Genomic DNA, 15,927 nt, shown 5'->3' with positions numbered 1-15,927 from the left:
GAGAAATTCATGCCGTATGGGGTACCTTAGCGTGCCTTGGAATGGCAAAGTGTAACGGCATTTTTTTTCGTTCGGCTTTTATAATAGAAATGCATCGAGTGCTGCGTGCCTCGAATCTCAGACCTTGTCCTCAGATGCTGAGCACCAGGAGTCCAGCCCAGAAAATATGCACAAAATCTTTCAGCTTATGCGGCTAGGACCACGTAGAAGCTGCCGCGGTATATCTGTAATGTCCAGGGGAATTTAAACGTTGGCTGCACGCTTATAGATTTCTTTGTTCGTCAGAACTAATGAATACGAGCACAGAAAGAAGATTATAAGTCAAATTTTGCAACGCATTGGGAGAGTACACCATCATCAGCAACATGTTAACAAGTACTTCGCCACACTTTCTTCCTCTCTCGGAAACACTATTAAAAATATTCCTTTCGATTTACGCCCTGTTAAATACTGACGGTAGGCAGATTGCGCTGGTTTGCGATTGCCAGTAGTCTCCAAGGCAGACGGGCTTGCGATGAGCTTCTGCGGTGCTGGTCAGAAAAACGTATTCCTCTAGCGATATGTAACACGGTTGAGCTGAATTCACTTCACTTCTGCTGTCGATGTTTCCTATTTACGCAATTTTTCAGTCCTTTGATTTTAAGCCAGCATAAAGCTTTGTTCTCTCTTTCTCATCAGAGGCTATTTCCGAACTCGCCGGTTGAATAGCAGCAGAGAAGGGCGTCAACACTGTGCCAAAACAGGGCGAGTATGCACTGCACGCTTCTGTACGACAGCGATTGCGTGCGGTGCATTCGGTATTCCTTGTCCGTCTCTGTACTACGCGCAGGACGAAGTGCGGTGTTTGCATAGCATGAGGCTCGTTTGTGCCAGTTGATTACCGCCTACTGCGCGGCTGGGTTGATGCCTACTCCCTCTCCTTCCTTTGGAGCCGAAGACAACTCGTCGCAATCCCGCAGGGTTGCTGTCGCCTCCTCCGGCGTGATATATTTTGGCACCGTTCAATACAGACCCGCTTCGGATTGCAATGTCCAGAATCTAATTCCGCAGCAGCCTGAATGAATAACTTGGTACATGCTAGTCTGCGGATGCATCAGTGTTTATGCTTCCCTAAGCTTCCAAATCTAAATTGCATGTTTCAGCTTAGAAGTTTCTGTACTGCATATGGTTGCTTTATCGGTTATTTGTTGTTTCTCCTGTGCAATATTGGTGTTCTGTGATTTTGCCTTACAGCTTCCTCTTTTTTCAGAAAGTCAAGGCTCTCCTGTTTTAAGTAGAAGTTAAAAGGACCCTAGAAGCAAATTCAAGTTAGTCTCTACAGACATACTGCTGCATTTTAACTACGCTGCAAGCATCACAAACATTCTACTGACAACCGCGTTTTTCTTTCTGGTGCAGCCCGTGCTTCCTTCAAAAGTGCTGTGACGTAAACTGAACCATGCCTCGATGATTTCATGGCGGATGTGATGGAGCGACATTTGGTTTTGCTCAAAGTTTCTTTTGAATGCAGGACAACTGGCCAGGGAATGCTCATCAGGGACACCCACTGCAATGGTTTTTTAGTGCCAGAGTCGCAGCATTGCCTTGCGAGAACGCTATGAAGGGTACATCATCCCAGGTCCTCGACAGTGGGCGTGCTGCAAGCATCGGGAACATGTGTTCGAGAAACCAGTTTTTGTTTCCTCGCCAGGTGAATGACGATCGTCCTGTGAACTGCTATAAAAGTAACTATGTATGCATCCTGCTTGTGCTGTGCTCATGGCGAGTGTTTGCACTGATTACCTACCCGTACTACAGCTTTATCAACTTTTTGGACTCTTATGGCGATGTGGCGACCAATTCCCGACCATCCACAGTATAGACGCTTAAGGTGTTTATGGAGGATACGAAGGAACTGAAAGGGACAGTTAGCGGTCATAGAAATGGAACTGCGGAGAAGCTGAATTCTACTAATAGCAAATTCTCTGATCTTTCGACTGCGGTGCTAAAATAAACTGAAAAGGTAGACACGCTGCAAAAAGAAATCGATTACCTACTCCTAAAAATAGACGACATAGAGAATCGGCGCAGGTAAAACTATGGATTTGATGAGTGCAGTGAAGAAAAACTTGAGATACTGCAAAAGATATTTTCTGATGATATTCTGTAGTACAAGTTGGAAGTTTCCGACGTTTTTATTGAGCGTATCCACCGCCTTTGAAGGGCCGCAGAAAAGAAATGCCCTCCTCTGATATTTCCTCTCCTCTGATGATGGGAGAGACAAAGCGAAAATTACAAAAAATTCCAGCAAACATAAAAGCTCAAATTGCAGCATATCGGAGGACATTTCACCTTGTGTTATAGCCTTGCGAAAAAAAAAATAATTGGACTACCAAAAGAAAACGGAACAGGGCGAAAAGGTTTTGCTATACTTTGATAAAGCAAGAATTAATGGTAAATTTTATGGATGCGGTGGCGCTTAGAACACTCTGGTATCTTTGCATCAAATTTCATCTCTTGTTACGCGAAAATTTCCCAAAGTCACAATGCGGAAAGGATGGTGACGCCTCCCCCCGAGATGAAAAAGTCTCTGTAATGGCCATTAATGCGAGAAGAATAAAAACAAAACAGATGATCTTGAAGTGCTTTTTATCGCATATGATCCTGATGTCGACGCGCTTTCTGAAACATAGATACACGATGGAATTTCCAATGAAGGGATTGTGCCAAACTCACATGAAATAATTCGCCGTGACCGGGACTCAAGAGGTGGCGGTGTCGCCAATGTACTGAAGGAAGGAATCGCGTACACAGTGATATGTCATAGCACAAATGCTTAAATGGTTATGAAACTTGTTCATTTATGCGCTCGTAGTGACTGATTGGTGCAGTCTAGAGGCTACCAAATGCTGATCTCTCGGTGCTAGAATTTTCGTACGATTTCATGTCGGTTCACTGCAAGCGTAACACTCATATTATCCTGTGTGAAGGCTTTAACGTTCCAAAAACTCACTGGAACACACTGCAAATGTCGTGGTCCTGTCGCCATTCAGAATTGCAGCTACACATTGTTCTCTCCCTTAATTTAAAGCAATTTGTAGATACGCCCACACGCACGACTTCCAACAACAGTTCTCTATTTTATCGCGTCTTAATGTTTGAAAAAATGATGAAATAGGTTACTCAATGGATGCCATATTGGTAATATCTGCCAAAAAACTGTTTTTTTTTCTTCAAGAGCAGCTTTAGGACCTCACCGATACAAAAAACTATAATATGTTCAACTTTAAAAATGCTGATGACGAAAGAAATCCAGATTTTTAGGACAATGCTCCCGCCAGGGCTCAGTGGTTATGGCGCTCAGCTGCTGACCCGAAAGACGCTGGTTTGGTCCTGGCCGCGGTGGTCGAATTTCTATGGACGCAAAATTCCAGTGACCCGTGTTCTGTGCGATGTCCGTGCACGTTAATGACCACCAGGCCTTCACTACGGCGCCCCTCATAGCCTGAGTAGCTTTGGTACGTTACACTATCATAATCCATACACCGTTTTTAGAATACAAATTTGACAGCTTAATGCGCAAACAAGCAGCTAGCTCAACAGTGGTAATTAATTGTGGCTATTTTTCAAGAGCACCATACATAAGAGTATTAGCAGATAAGTACCGAAAAAACACATTGAGCAAACAAGTTAAAACGCATGCATCACGCGTGACAACCACATTTCAAGCACCGCATTAAACGTCTGTCACGCTCAGGCAGTGAAAATAGTAAACGTAAGCTTCAACTCATGGGCAGTGAGGTGTGTTCAAAGGTTGCACTGTCCAAATATCCGTTTTTTCACATCCGCATATACAATTATCTTAAAACTGACTCAACCAAATTTTGCGGGCATTGACCTCCGAAAGACAGTCCTGTAAGTAATTAAATACAAATGGCCTGGTTGAATTTGACAAGTACTGAATAGCTACTACTTTCAATGGCTATACTTTTCTTCCTTATATCTTCCTTACAGTCATCAAGTCAGTGTACTTGAAGAGATTAGATTTGGGATAGCAAATCTCATTATCACTGAGGAAGATGTCTTTTCGGTCAAGTTTAACGTAAACACTAAGAACGCTACAGGTTCCGATGACTTACCGAACACGTTCCTCTACAGATGTGTAGGATGATGTGGGAAGTACCATGTCATATATAAGAAAAGTTGGTGGAAATCAGAAATTCCGAGAGCTTGGAAAGCACCTAAAGTGGTACCTATTAATAAATAAGGTGTCAAACTTAGTGTAGCAAACTATATCCAGGGCTCCTTTTGATGCTCGTGTTGGAAAGTCCCGGAACATATTGTTTTCAAGCACTTTCCAAGCTAGTTCTTTAAAGCAGCGAATCGCCTGATAAATGGCAGGATATTGAGAGACATTTCAAGTTGTTTCTGAATGAGAATTTTTTACTTACTCAGATGGCCTGAACAAGTCCTTATGTTCACTAGTTTACATTACGTCAGCTCAGTTCAGTCCTCGTCGAAAATTATAAGCTCTTTGAAGACACCTTTGTTATGTTAAAGCACCAGGAGAGCCTCGTCAGATGCTCTCTGTCTACCGATAAATTCCCGTGTCACCTGGTCGCAGCTTTTTTTGACAATTTTTTACAAAGGAAGGAAATGATTCTGCAAGCCAGCCTCGCAGCCCAGGAGGCTTATAGAGCTTTTTCGCATGGGCGAAAATTGATGAAGACCAAGACGGACAATGCGCAGTGCGAGAGTGCCACACTTAGACACCAGGCGTGAGATGGCGTGAGCAGCTCAGGCGCTTATCTATTCGCGTCGCGGAGGGTTGGAAATCCTGTCACGGCAGTATTTGTCTTATGGCGAAAGCCTTTAATGGCTCGTAATGCCATCCGTTAGCAGCGGGTGTCAGAACTTCGGCAGTGTTTAACTCGTGTTAGCTCGGGAACTAAAAAAGATAGAAAACGAGTGGCTGCTTCAGATAGAAGACGAAAAAATTAACCTAGAGGCCAAGTTTGATGACTATAGATTAATTATAGTGAAAATTGTCAAAATTGCGTCCAAATAGCGCGGAAGTCGATATCGCCCATCCCCACTATATAGTCGATATAGACGCCCCATCCACTGGAAGTCGTCACGGCATAGTGAAAATTGTCACAGAATGGTCAGAAAAACTTCGGATTTTTTAAATTATATGGAAAAATGTGTTATTAAGCGTAATTGACACTTCAGATCCCCGAAAAATGTATAATATCAGTATCGATATAGCAACAGGAATTGTGTGACGTCACATTCAACGGAAGTCGACACGGCATGGTGTCTTCGGTTTTCGCCTCTCAACGCTTTAGTTGCGAATGTGCCCTCGCAATTTTTTTCTTTCTGCAGGTACCTGAGAGGCTTCCTTTAGATTTCCACCTATATATTTTGTGGTGCTGGAGGGGAAGAGCGGTTTCGCACTGATACAAACAAACATCAAGGGTCATAGATCGAGGCTTCAGAGACCAATATTTTTTTGGATTGCTAGTTAAGTAGTGCTTTCGCGGTGAAATTTTCCAAACGATTACGATAGCCGGTAGTGCGAAAATTGAGCGCAGCTCTTCGCATATCACCTGCCAGCACTGGCAGGTGACGTGTTACGTTCCTAGCCATCGTACGGGATCTTCCTGTTTCAGCCACCACCCGCTTGTCCATTCCTCCACTCCCGCCTCTGCGGGCGGCGTTTCGCTCCCCTGCTACGTGCCAACACGCCACCTGTCCGTTGACGTATTCCGCTGACAGCGCCGCTGACGACGACTACGAGGCGAAACTTAGGAACGGGCAGCTAAGACCTGCGCTGACATTATAAAGAGGTCATGGTTCCATGTTTTCAGAAAATATCAAATAACTAGTGCGCGGTAGAAGTAAAGACACGAAAGCCTAGAGTGCTTTTAGTAAATAAGAGGTCGTCGGTTTTATTCCTACTTTCTAGAATAAGTTCCACCAATCACGGCAGATTGTTTCTATCCTGTATAGCAATAAATTGTTTCTTGATCAAATGGAGACAGCGTAGGCCCCGTAGATCACTGGTGCGTTCTCGCAGCGAAATAGATAGCTATTTGCGATAAAAGAATTTTCGAAGAAGCCGGGCATGGTGCCGATGGCAAGAAAGTGCGTAAATAAGGGAACGTGATCGACGAGAGCATAGTCCTCAAGCTCTGCACAGGACGATAGTTCGTTGTTCATAAAAGACCGGCGCTCAGTTATCGCGCACTAGCCAATCTGGGAAGCACATTTCAAACCGGGTGAGAGGAAGAAGAGGCTTCCATTCTTCATTGGCGCTGTGGCAGGCACGGAAAACCGTTGCCAGGCGTTTTTTTTGTGTTGCCCAGTCATCGGCGAAGGGTCATCAGTATTCACACCAACCGCTTTGCTCCATCCTGCAGTCCCTACACTTATGCACAAAACGCTGATGCCCAGAGATGGGAGGCCATTTTTTATCGCGCTATGCAATCAACCGCAATTTGATTGATTTCATCATTTGCGTTTCTTTTTGCCCAAGTATTGTTCTGCTTTACGGTTTTGCGTGGATCAACTTTTATTTCTATTTGATTTGCATCTTTTTTTACCCGTAACAACTGATTCGCTGCGCCTTAACTTTTAGGTCACCGACCCTAAACATTACTAAATTTCTCATACAAGAGACGAAAGCAGATAAGATTCAAATTGGGTGCGTAGGAAGAAACAGACTATGCACTGTTTTGTAGTTTTAATAAATGAGTGCTTGTCTGAAGGTGTCAGTAGTTGAATGAGTGAGTGAGTGAATGAGTTAGTCTTGCGAGGGAGTGAGCTGCAGTTGAAGCTACAGCCAGTTCTTAGTGATGTACGCTAACGAACGTGTTGGTGAACGGCCTCATGAGTCTATGATACCGTTATATTAGTTCTAAGCTCTTGCTCTAAATTTCTTTCCATCATTACACTTATGGGTTTGTGTGTTCTCTTCTCATGTAGTATTTGCTGTGAAGCATACATCTTCTGCGGAACCCTTATTTATCTCTCAAGTATGCCGTCACTGTTAAATTTTTTGAAATAGTATGCAAGTCTTCGTACTCACACAATCTCCCATAAATATCTAGAGCATAATACACAGTATTTGATCGACATTCACAGCAAGATAAATTTTTTCAAAAACTCACACTTTAAGTAATTTAAAATAGAAAAATTGCGTGCTCTTTCAGACAAATCAGTTTTTTTTTAAAGTTGTGCACACACAAGACGGGACATGTCCTGTCTTGTGCGCACGTCTTGTCTTGTGTGTGCACAATTATTTTCAAAAACGTATGCAGCACCAACTCGCCCAAAATGCATGCCTTCCAAATCAAAACTCTTGCTTACTGTTGACTCGTTAAAGGGCAGCCGAGAACAACAAAAATGAATTATTCCTTGATGATATATCCAATCAATTTGATTCCGTGAGCAGACAGAAGTCCGCCTTTCAAAAATTAAAAGTGTTCTGGCACTGAGAATACTTTAAACTTCGCAACTGCGTTTATTTATATTTTTTTCATTCCCCTCGCCCTCCCCCCCCCCTAATGAAATATCTGTGATGCACATTTGTATGAAGACCTACTACTGGGGCTGGCTGGTATTTGATCATACGGTTTTGGAAAGCGCTAACTGGCAGAGGAACGGACAGGCACACACATGCGATTAAGCGTATTTATACACTAGGATCAAATAAACGGGCACAATGCACCAGCACCGAAACAGAAGAGACACTTTCAAATGGAAACAGAGTGGACTCAGTTCTTGCAGTGATGAACCCAGAGCGGGAATGTTTAACGTATATGAGTAGAAAAACAGAGAACATCCGAGGTTTAAAATACGAGAAACTGTTCTTGTATATACAGCCTATTGATAGACAACCCAAGTCAAGCGAAAAAAAAAAGGAAATAGACAACAAAGGTAAAACTAAGGCAAGCAAACGTTCGGACGAGGCACTATTGTGCCTCCTCCAAACGAACATGTTGTTGTCTAAGCGCCGAAAAAGAGAATCTTATACTAACTATGGGTCAAAAAGCAATAAAAGTGCGTGTTGGAACCAAGCAGGAAAAACTAGGGAACGAAGAACAAAAACGTTCGAGAGCAGCGCAAAAAACTATTAAGGATGATTCTCCCCGTATCACAGCCTCGTGCTTTTCGCGAGGCCTCGGAAATGAGGAAGGCCTGAACAGAGGCTAAAAATTAAATGTAATTAGAGGAAGGTGTATCCGGCTTTTCTCGCCTTGTTTCTGCTCTCTCAGTTCACTCGCTCTCCGCATTTCGATTATTATTGCGAGTTCGGTTACTTTTTCTATGCAGCCACGACTATATGCGAATATAGAGTTCATGTATGCGTGTAGAGCAAAAAAACTGCCAAGTAAATGCAAAAGCACCTTTACGTTCTGTCTTTCTCAGGACACTAGATATTGGTCAAAGGCGAGGTAAATATCCATACATTGCGGCAATATTTTATCCTGAAGATGTAATGGACAATGAGCCTAAACAGATCTTGCTGAACTCTAGCCGGTAAGTCATTAACAAGATTTTCATTAACAAGAGGTTCGTTATAACAAACCTATGGAGAAGGCTAACGCTTCCCACACAGCATTTCAGCTTCGATAATTCTTCCTCGACCACCACCGGCGGGCAATGAGTTTCGTGGTCTGCCTTGGCCGAATAGAATGTTGACGCAATATATGCATATTTAGACTAAGACGTTTGCGGGGATGCGGTGGCCGCAACTGACAAAGGACAGTCTTAATTGGAGAAACATGGGAGAGGCCTTTGACCTGCAGTGGGAGTAGCCAGGCTGATTATGATGATGATGATCTTGGTGTGGGACTTTTCGCATAAATCTATGTTAAATGACTGTTTGTGTCAAACTGTATGCGGGGCAAGAGCCATCGTCAGACGTTTCGTGTTATGCTCTTGCTCCTCTTTCTGTATCAGAAGGGAAACAAATAAATCAAATCAAATCAAAATTATGTACCAGCTTCGTGAGAAACAGTTCTGGAGTAATCGCTCAACTGGAGAGAAAAAAAATACTGTACTTTCCGATTCAATGCATGCAACGTTTGCAGACAATAAGGGCAGGATTCGCGCTGAATGCCAATGGTATGCACAGCCACTGCAAGGATAATGCCGCCTGTCATATACACCTGTGCATTTACTAAGCCTTAGGGAAACTTATAGCCACGTCTCCAAGAATTGCCGGTAGGTAATATTAGAGACACTGGGGAACTAGGTGTTGAGGTTTCCTTTTCAGGCGATAGCTTCATTCCTTCTCGAGCGATTGCTCCTGAAATATTCTTATCTGAGCGTTTTCAAAAATTCTGTACACCAAAATTGTTGCCCACCGGCGGTGCTCCACAAGAAATCAGAAGGATAAAATGTTCAATACTACTTGCCACGTTGCTACTTTCTACCGACATTTTTTTGTTCCGTTATTAAGCGCAGACTGCGATTCTTTGTGTATTACTTCTCTGGGCAGCCAGGCACGACGGCATATGTGCGTGTTCAAGTGAAGTAGAAAAGAAGGCCGCTGGCTGCTCGACATCAGCCTTATATGTCGCCGTGTGCAAATATGCACTTTGTGATATCTTCACATGCTGGAGTTCACAAATTGCCAGTGAATAGAGAAAAAGTTTAAACTTTTCTCAGATTTTGTGTTTGTTCTCTCTCCGCACGTCTCCAGCGTTTCTCCTCTGCTTTACATTGCGTGATTAGAGCCTAGGGAGCACAGTATAATAGAGGTCTGCTTGAGAATCTTTCGAACGCCCATATTGTATTTCATGAGCCGTCTCCAAATGCGCGAGAAATTTGGCACAGTTTCGGCTCGCAATATGACGGTGCTGCTTGAGGGCGAAAGCTACAATCAGAGATTCAATTCATAGCGCGGAGCTAGAGGTGTTGGTTGGAACACAACACGAAACAAAGCGGCACAATTCTCATGAGCTCCCGCGAGCGTGCCTTCCTCAGACGCCTTCTCCGCACACTCCATCACTTTCCATATCATCGTTTTTCTTCCGCCATAAGAATCCTGTCCTAACAAGCCGGCTAACGCCCTCTACATGTGTTTCAGGCCGCATTTATCATCGCCATAAAGTAGGGATTCCTTCATGTCATACCAAACATTGTTTTTATTCATCTGTATTCATTACTTCCGAGGGTTGGAACCGTCTACCCAGCTATGCAGTCGACATTATTGACTTTCATACTTTTACGACTACCATATGTAATTTAAAGTTCCCTTGTATTAAGGCGGAAGCCTTTAATGCCTCATCGTTGTAAGCAGGAGGTGTCGACAGAAATGTCACGCTTTTCAATTGGTCGAAACGGTCGTGACGTCACAGTGCGCGAATTTCAAACGGGGCCAATCGTACTTTGGCTACTAACCATGCAACCAATTAAAGGGATCGTATAGTGATGCTTTAAGTGAGTTTGACTTAGTTTATTTAATTGCTTACTTAACCAATTACTCTACTTAACCTTTCTGGTAAGACGAGATAAATAAATAAAACAGTGTAGGTAATTGGCCGAGCTTGGGAATCGAACCCCGGTCTCCGGAGTGCGAGTCGAGCACGCTACCACTCCGCCATGCCAGCTTTTTTTTCTTTATTCCCTGGCTTTTGCAAAGAAAATTGGACAAAACAAACAATCAACAAAACACAATAAACGCTATGTACATACGACTCGTGGTCAGCCAGCATGAATCTGGCTTCGTCTAATTAAAAATCAGGCAATGCACAGAGCGGCTCTAGTTTTAAGAGGCACTCCGGAGGGTCCGCAGCGGCCTTCTGAATGGCCAGAAACATGTCCATATTTCCGCGAAAGTAAATCCTGGCAGGTCTTGCGTCTCGGTCACAATGGTAGCCTGCCATTCTGGAGCGCCATATACAGTGGAGGCCTGTCAGCATTATTAAGTCGAAAGGCACCCCATCCTCATTTTCAACAGATAAGTACCGAATGCCGTACGGGTCTAGCGGAAATTCTTTCTTTAAGGTTCGCTGCAACACATCCCAAAAATAAACCCCTTCCCAACAGTGTAAAAAAACATGGTCTTGTTGAGGTTTTGCGGGGTCGCAGCGGAGCACCAGACAGAGACGACCAGCGTGGCAGGCTTCTAGTTCCGGACTGCGCGTGCCGGGCGTGCGCTCCGAGCACGCGCTGTCGTTCTTTATTTTCTTTTGTCGCGGGAACGCCGATCCCAGCGCCTGCGCTTTATAGCGTCGCCGGGCGCTACAGGGCCCCCCGCCTAGACGGAACGTCGGAATGTACGTGCCGACGGGGCAGAGAGGGAGTAGCCACGGCAGGCAAGCAGGCAGCTAGAGTAACAGTGTCCCCACGGGGTCGCTACAAGGTCCGGTAAGTTCAGGTCAGAGGCCGGGAAGAGCAGTCGGGTGGAGTGCGCTGGCTCAGGTGGACGAGCCTGGCTGCTGCGCAAGGGGCGAATGATGCAGGAAGGGGATGGTGATGACAGCGGCAGCCGACATGAAAAGTCACCCAGGAAACGTCGACGGGATGGCCGGAAACAAGTATTGACGGCAACTGGTAGGGCTGACAGTGCGCTCGAGGATAGCCTGAAGATACACCGGCGGCCAGTCTCTCGAGCGTTTGCAGTGCGTTGCCCCAGAGGGTGTGGCAGATGGTGCTCGAGGCGGCGAAGCAACTTCAAGGCAGGCGTAGGCGGAGTGAGCAACGGGTGGCTGCCATCTGGCGGGAAAGCCATGGCCGACTCGATACTGGTAGCACTAGTTGGAGAAGTAGGGCAGAAGTCCGGCACATGAGCATCGAAAGGAACGGGAGGCGCTGGTGCTCCGACCACAGGCAGTGCTGGATGGGGCCCGCCCAAACGCGTCCATGCCGCAAGCAGGCCACCACCTTCGGTGGCTGTGTCGTCTGTCGCGGAGGCAGAGTCACTTGCGAAGCTGGCAGATGCCCAGAGAGCCATGGTAAGCGGTGCGGGTTGCGCATTGTGAGCGACAGGGCTCTGATGGGGCTTGCAGGCGCGTCTCGCGATAGGAAGGACAGATGGGCTCACCGGGAATGGGCATGAGGTGGCGGCCCAGCTAGCGGTGTCAAGCTGCTTTGAAGACGCAAACACCGGCGGGGAGCAAGAAGGGCCCACATCAGTCGACTGGTCGGGCTTGAGAGAAAGCGCTGACACCGGGTCAGGAACCTTTTCAGGCAAAGTGGGGCTGGTGGCAACCGCCATGCCTGTTACTGCTGTCACCGGGTTGGCCTTCTCACCCTGCTCCTGATGACGATTAGTGCTCTGCGGACCTTCTGAGGGGCTGGGAGTGTGACAAGCAGGCTTGGTCGTGGTCGAGGGCTCTTTAGCATCAGCGGGCAGCGGCTTCAACCTCACAGCAGAGGCCTGCAGAGCTGTTGGCGGTAGTGACGAGGTAGATGGAGATTCCGGAAGCCCCGGCACGGCTGCTGCCGCAGAGGCGTCCTTGGCTGCAGGAGGCTCTGGCGACAACGCCACTGAAGCGCCAGGAGGCAGCGCCAGAGACGCGGGTCGGATAGCAGTGGGAGCAGGACGCGAGGCGGAGCTCGTGCGGATCCCACCTGGTGTGGCGTCGAGAGAGACAGCCGGGCTGGAGACGCTGGACGGGAGTGGCGGCGATGCGGCGAGGGGCTGCTGAGGCGGGCCGGATGCTGATGAAGGTTGCGTGGGCGCGAGCGAGGCCGGTGCAGGGCCAGAGGCTGGCGGCGGCGAAAACGGGTCCGCTGCGTCGTAGAGCGGCGGCGGAACGTAGTAGGCGCCGAAGTACGCCAAGACGGCCACACGCAGCTCATCGTATGGCCGGCCGCCGAAAGCAGAGTAGGTGAGCCGACGCAGGAGGTCGGCCGGGAGGATGTCACAAAGGACTTCGTGTTTGAACGGCTGGATGGTGATGCCGTTCAGGTATACATCGCAGCCTCCAGTTGGGCGAACCACCCGCCGACGCCTGCAGGCCGGAACGCCGGGAGCGGCGGGTCGAAACTTGGGTGCTGCCAGTACGCCATGCTGGAACGCAGCTGAGATAGAAGGCACGGTTCGCCAGGTCACCACTGTTGAGGGTTTTGCGGGGTGGCAGCGGAGCACCAGACAGAGACGACCAGCGTGGCAGGCTTCTAGTTCCGGACTGCGCGTGCCGGGCGTGCGCTCCGAGCACGCGCTGTCGTTCTTTATTTTCTTTTGTCGCGGGAACGCCGATCCCAACGCCTGCGCTTTATAGCGTCGCCGGGCGCTACAGTCTATTGTTTCCGGCTTCCTGCAAATCAAACAGTGAGATCCTCAGGGTAAAAAGAATTCCTTTCCCTCTAAAAAGTTTTAACCGGTAAGGTTCCGGTGTGCAGCTTAAAAAAGAAGGTTTTTGTTCCTGGCGGCACCTGCATTTTTTCACTCTCTTTAAAACATCTTTGCCTGGGCCTCCACTGTACAAGGCCCTGTACAAGGGCACGAGGAAAACTACATCGCACAAAGCACGGTACAGTTTCTTTCGTTTCACAGTGGACAGAAAGTCATTCGAAAACCGCGCGGTAAGAAACCTTACACTGGCAACAATTTCCCGGTAAAAACCGCTGAACCTACTGTAAACTTCACCAGTTCCGACTACGTACTCCGGCAGCAGGCGCCGCAGCCGAACTTGGCATACGGTGCGCAAAAACGGGTCTCTTGTGTCCCTAAAAAACAAGAAACGATTCACCAGCTGCCGAAGAAACAAATGACCCAGTCCCAGCCCACCTTCCTGTACCCGTCTGAACAGGTTGGTCCGGCTGCAGCGCTCCCAGTCAGATGACCAGATGAAGACGGCGAAAATTCTGTGCAGCTTTTGAATGCTTAACCGTGAACAGTGCAACACCCGCATGACGTACCAGAGCCTGCTGATGAAGAACAGGTTGCAAACAGTGGCTGTGGCAAAAATTGACAAGGTCGTCCCTTTCCACTTATCCGCTCTCTCCCGTATCTCTTTGACCTGCCCTGTCCAATACTGTTCGCTGTCACGGTACGCATCGAGCGGAACGCCCAAGTACTTATCTGGTGTCGTCGTCCAAGGCACACTGGCGAACCGTTCAGGCGTAGACGCCCAACCGCCATGCCACAGCCCGAGAAACTTCGACCAGTTAACCCCGCTTTCCGTAGCTTGGCTGAAATCGCGTACACATTTAACTGCCTCGCTTATGCCTCCTTCGTCCACGGCAAACACTGCAATGTCATCAGTAGGGCCTGGAAATTTAGGCACTAAAGAACCCCGAAATAGGCAGGCATCTAGGCTCTAAAAAATATTGAAATAGGCGCTATAAAGCAAACATAGGCGCTTTGAATAATACTCTTTATTCATGTGTGTGTACAATTAAGATTTGTAAGTCAAAGCACGGAGCGTACGCAGTCCTCAACTGAAGCAATAAAGCGCATTGTCAGGTTTTCGAACTTGAAGCTCCTTCGCTTTTCGCTAAGCATAGCTTTGTACTTTAAAAGGCTTCTTTTGACATCACATGAAGTTAGTGGCGCGAACCTAAAGCATGAGAGTTGATAAAGGCTTAGGCCTTCAGGTGATGTGGCTGTATCGTCCCCGCGTAGAAAGTCACTGATTTGGGAAATTGTTTCTAAACATCTATTTCTTTCTACCAATTGTTGCATCTTCGTAGAAGCAGTAGCACCCTTTCCGGCTGGTGGTACTTCTGCCACTACCTTCAAAGATTGATCTATTGAGAGTCCAGCCTTTTCCAACTTTCTCATCCTTTCAGTCAATTTTGAGAAGTTTGCACTAATGTATGTCAGGTCTCTTTCCAAACTCGTCTCTTGCTACACTTCGAGATAAACAGTTCGTTGCACTGCGTTCAAGTCACTATTCGAGGAAAGCGTTCGGCGAGCACGCGCCTTTTGTGCGTGCATCGGCGCGCGCATTTCACCAGAGAGAGAGAAAACTTTATTTTACAGGAATTCGGGGCAAGCCCCAGGGTCCCCGCACGACCCCACTGCACTCAAGTGTTTATGTTCTGAAGGTCCATAACACTGGCAGCACGGCCGGTGGCGATGGTCTGCACGGCCGGGTCCTCCGAGCGCAGCAGGGTCTCCCAGTCCTCCCAGGTCTTGAGGTTTTCTAGGTCCCGCGGGGGAGGGTCCGCCGGGCAGAGGGAAATGATGTGGAGGGAAGAGGCGAAGGGTTCTGGGCATAGAGTGCATGCTGGAGTGGGGAAGGAGGGATGATAATGGGCTAGGTTAAGGGGTGAAGGGAGTGTGTGTGTCTGTAGTCTGCGCCAGAGTGTTACGTGTTTGTTATTTAGGGAGGGGTGAGGCGGGGGGCAGAGCTGGCGAAGGCTCTGTGCGCCTGGGTCAGCTCACTGAATGAGTGCATGCGCTCCTTCGTGAATCCCCGATCAGAGGCCACCTGAGCCCGGTTTAAAGAACCTCGGGCTAAAAGGTTGGCGGCCTCGTTTCCGGGATTCCCGGAGTGCGCGGGCACCCATATCAGCTCCACTTGGCGGGGCGGGGGTGCATCCGGCGAGTCCAGTATGCCAAAAGCAGGGACATGGACTCGGCCTCGAGCAAAATTTAGAATCGCAGTTTTAGAATCGCTTAAAAAGTACCGGGCTTCCGTGCGGGTGATAGCAAGTGCAATGGCGGCTTCCTCTGCAGCTTCTGGGGAGGTGTCTGGAGGGAGAGGTAGTGTGAGGAGGGCGGAAAAAGAGGAGTCCACCACAGCTGCTGTCGCTTCATCACCCGTGCAGGCAGCGTCCACCCATACGGCGTCCGGTTGGGGGCCGTACGCTCGGTGGAGTGCCTTCGCACGGGCTCTGCGGCGCTGCTCATGGTGGGACGGGTGCATATTCCTCTGGAGCGGCCTAATGAGGAGCTCTCGGTGAAGGGATCGGGGGATGGCGAAGAGGGTTGGGTCGTTGGCCGGTATTTTGATTCCGAGGGTGTCCAGGATATACCGA

This window comes from Amblyomma mixtum, chromosome 2 (genome assembly GCF_055824585.1).
Source record: "Amblyomma mixtum isolate Tamu chromosome 2, ASM5582458v1, whole genome shotgun sequence".
Lineage (NCBI taxonomy): Eukaryota > Metazoa > Arthropoda > Arachnida > Ixodida > Ixodidae > Amblyomma > Amblyomma mixtum.
This window is presented reverse-complemented; position numbering follows the sequence as displayed.